Source organism: Glycine soja, chromosome 8 (genome assembly GCF_004193775.1).
Source record: "Glycine soja cultivar W05 chromosome 8, ASM419377v2, whole genome shotgun sequence".
In the NCBI taxonomy this organism is placed as follows: domain Eukaryota; kingdom Viridiplantae; phylum Streptophyta; class Magnoliopsida; order Fabales; family Fabaceae; genus Glycine; species Glycine soja.
In genome coordinates this window covers 29727822-29732315 of record NC_041009.1, presented here as the reverse complement: position 1 = coordinate 29732315, position 4494 = coordinate 29727822, and positions in this window count along the sequence as shown.

The following is a 4494-nucleotide window of genomic DNA, read 5'->3' as shown; positions in this document are numbered from 1 at the left end:
GTTATGATGTAGAAGCTTGGAAGGATCTGGAAAGGTTAAACCCTGCTGCTTGGACAAGATCTGCTTTTAAAGTAAACACAAAATGTGATTTGCAAGTGAATAACATGTGTGAGGCATTCAACAATGTAATAATGGAGTACAGAGATAAGCCAATTATTACTCTACTGGAGGGAATCCGGTTTTACATAAGCTCCAGAATTGTGAAGTTAAGGACTATCCTCATGAGGTATAAGGGTTCAATCTATCCAAAAATTCAGCAAATCATTGAAAAAATAAAAAAAACATGTGAAGCATGGCGGACACATTAGTGTGGTGATGCTGATTTGTCTTTGTTTGAGGTGTCAAAAGGCATGGAAAAATTTGTTGTCAATCTTAAACAATAGAAATGTTCTTGTAAAAAGTGGGAGTTAACTGGAATTCCATGCACTCATTCAATAGCATGCATGTGGATCAATGGTGTTGAACCAGTGACGTGCCATTATTTTCTCCTATTTCTTAACCCTTTTTGCACCATTTTAAATACTGATTAGTCTTAATTGTCAAATTTATTAGGCAGTTTTATTATTTGGGCCCATTCAGCTAATTTGATGTTTTTAATCTAATTTCAGGAATTAATGAAGCATTGGGCTTGAATCCAGCATTGGGCTTGGACTTGAAGAGGGAAGTCTAATTTATTACGCAAAATTAGATCTTATCTTATCTATATATTATTTAGATTTGATCTCATCTAGATATTATTTCATCTAGATATTATCTTATCTTATCTTATCTAGATTTGATTTGATTTTACTTATGGGCTTCGATTTAAAACAGATTTGTAAGCTTTGGGCCTGAAAAAAACTATATAACAGAACCAAGGTTCTAGTTTAGTTTTCTCTCCTCTCTCTCTCATCTCTCTCTTCTATTTTTTGTTTTTAGTTTTACTCTCTCTTCTCTTTCTCTTTTTTTTCGTTTTTTACAATTCCAGTTCAGACTTTTAGTTTTATCAATAAAATTTGGTTCTCTATTTGATTAATGGAAGGCTAAGTCCGCAGCGTTGTTTTCTCTTGAAGATCAAGCACAGTTCTCTTTGAGATTCTATTATTACTGTTAAATTCTGTTCAATTTTTCCTCTTCACTAATTACTCTGAATTTGTTGCTATTAATTCATGCATGCTTAGTGCTTGATTAATTGTCTCTGCACTTAATTTACGTTCATGCGTAATGATCGTTTATGAGTAATTGGTGTGTGTGATGCTTAATCACATAATGAATGCTTTATGTTAAATTTCGCTTAGTAATTTAATTTAGGGTTGGATTAAGTGGTTGAACTGATAAAGGATAAATTATCGCAACCTAGGATAAGAGACTTGCTTGTGAATCAAGGGGAAGCAACGTATTTTAATTCTGATAAATTCTAATTCAATTTTACTCGTTGCTTAATTTACAAAAGCAAACAACCCCCCCCCCCAATTTGTTACCATTTCCTACTATCTGTTATGAACATTTGGTGTATCATTGCTCGTTGGGAAACGACCTAGGATCACTTCCTAGTTACTACATTTTAATAATTATTTGATTCGGGTACGACCTCGATCAACTAGAACATAGTGTCAATTCTTATTACAGGTGTTGTTTTCTGTGATTCCATGCAGTGATCTTATTATTGTTTTACAATGATTTTTTGAATTGAATATGTTTACTTGTTGCATTTGGCAGGAAATCTATTGTGTTGACCACGTATTCATTTATTGTCTACCCATGTAACGAACCCAACTTATGGCCTTCTCTACAAACACTAGTTATGCTTCCACCAGTGATGAGGAGAGCTCCCGAAAGACCAAAGAAAGAAAGGAACAAGAGAAATGATGAGTCTACCAAGAGGTCCAACCTGGCAAGACAGTGAAAATCAATAGTTTGTAAAAAATGTCGCAAAATTGGCCACAACAAAAGGACATGTAAAGGAAAGACATCTATAGATAGGAGCATTCCAAAAGGGGGAACTAAGGTAATTTGGCTTGAATAAGTTTTTTACATTCCATTTATCACAGTTTCTTACGTTCACCATTCTTATAATATTTATTTTAAATATTGATAGAACTTGAAGAGACAAGCACCATGTCGCACCCCTATTGTAACAAAGAAACAAAAGAATGGTCCAAGCACAAGTCAGACCACATCTGCAGGGCATCAAGGAGGTGACAACACCAATGAAACACAACAATCACGAATCAGCTAAGGGAGCAGCCTAGGAGTAGTTGGGCACATCAATGTTATAGCTGGCTTGTTTTCATTTTGTTTAGGCTATTTTCATTTTGGAACTTGCTTTTGTGTCTATGTTAAATTTGAAGGCCTTGTAATGCACTCATTAAGTTTTTACCATTTGCTGTAATTAAAGTCTGAACAAATATCAAACAATGTTATAGCTGGCTTGTTTATTGCAGTCATCTTCTTATTGCTTTTGTGTCTTTGATTTTCAATGGTGCTTTTGTGTCTCTGAAGTTTATTACAATGTTATAGCTGCGCCTTGTTTTTTTGCAATATGGTGAGTTTATAGCTGGCTTGTTTTTTGCAATATGGTGGGAACTCTCTTGGTATACTAGAAATCTAACAGTTTTGTAACAAGAGCAATGTAGCATTAGTAGAATTGAAACTCCAAAAATAACCATCACTGTACTTGGTTTTGTTCATGTTTCCTATGTAAGGAATGAGTCTACACTCTACAAGCTTATGTTAAGAACCATCATTGCTTAGGAAGAATGATAAACAATGATCAACGACTTTGGTCTCTGTTTAACACCATGACTGAAACTCAAGTCAGAAGACTTAATTTCATAACATTCACAAGGGATCATTGTAGATTGAGGAATATATGATCAACATGAAAAGCTTGACACAAGCTTAAATTCTCAAAACATAGTGGCTACACAAACTTAGTCATATTTCAGTCAAAACATATTTCAAAGCTGAATACAAAATTAATACCAAATTTCAACACCCATAAAATCTTCTTTCATTAACATAGGCATTCAACAATTCAACAATTACAATCTGCAGATTACAAAAAACCAAATTATCACCATTACTTTCTTCCTAAATAATTACATAATAACAACATAATGGTGCCAAATTACTACCATTTTGCAGAGACCCAGCAAAAAAAGCACCAACAACCAATAACATTCCCCTGCTACATTGTCAAATTACATTCCCATGCTGCATTATCAAATTACATTCCTTTACTACATAATAAAGACACTAACAAACAAACACAGATCCAAGAAACAACCAATACAATCCCTAAAAATTTTCCCTTCATCTTCATGTCACTTATCTTGGTTTGCAAATCCCTTTTCCTCAACTTCAATTCATCAACCTTCTTCATCAATGCTACAATGATCTTCTTCTGACGAATGTTGGCAACTGGATTGTGCCACTCAAAATAATTACACCCTTTTGTAGAAGCAAAGCTTCACGGTGAATCAAAGGTGATTCAAAGGTGTTTTGATGATAACAAAAGATGATGACAAAGGTGATGACAAAAAGCTTAAAGATCAATCAAAGAACAACTCAAGTGAATCAAGAACAATTCAAGACTCAAGAGGAAAGTTAAGAGTCAAGAATCAAGATTCAAGGTTCAAGATCTCAAGAATTAAGATCAAGATTCAAGACTCAAGATTCAAGAATCAAGAGAAGGCTTAGTCAAGATAAGTATGAAAAGTTTTTCTCAAACATTGAGTAGCACATGATTTTTCTCAAAACATGTTTACCAAAGAGTTTTTACTCTCACGTAAATTGATTACCAGATTGTTGTAATCGATTACCAATAGCAAAATTGTTTTGAAAAAGTTTTCAAATTGAATTTACAACGTTCCAATTAATTTCAAAAAGTTGTAATCGATTACAATGTTTTGGTAATCGATTACCAGTACCTTTGAACATTGAAATTCAAATTCAAAAGTGAAGAGTCACACCCTTTCAGATAAAAGCTTTGTGTAATCGATTACACTAATTTGGTAATCGATTACCAGTGATTGTTTCTGAATAAAATCAAAAGATGTAACTCTTCAAATAGTTTTTGACTTTTTCAAATTGGTTTTTAAGTTTTTCTAAAAGTCATAACTCTTCTAATGGTTGTCTTAACCAGACATGAAGAGTCTATAAAAGCAAGGATTTGTTTTGCATTTCAAGTATCTTGAACAATTATTCATATAATACTTTACAAGCTTTTGAACTTCTTCTTCTTCTTTGTACCAAAAGCTTTCCAAAGTTTTCTGGTTTTCTAAACCTTGAAAACTTGTGCTATTCATTCTTTTCTTCTCTTCTCCCTTTGCCAAAAAGAATTCACCAAGGACTAACCGCCTGAATTCTTTTTGTGTCTCTCTTCTCCCTTTTCCAAAAGAACAAAGGACTAACCACCTAAATTCTTTTGTGTCTCCCTTCTCCCTTGTCAAAGAATTCAATAAGACACAGTCTGAGAATTCTTTTGATTCTTCCCTTTCCCTTATACAAAAG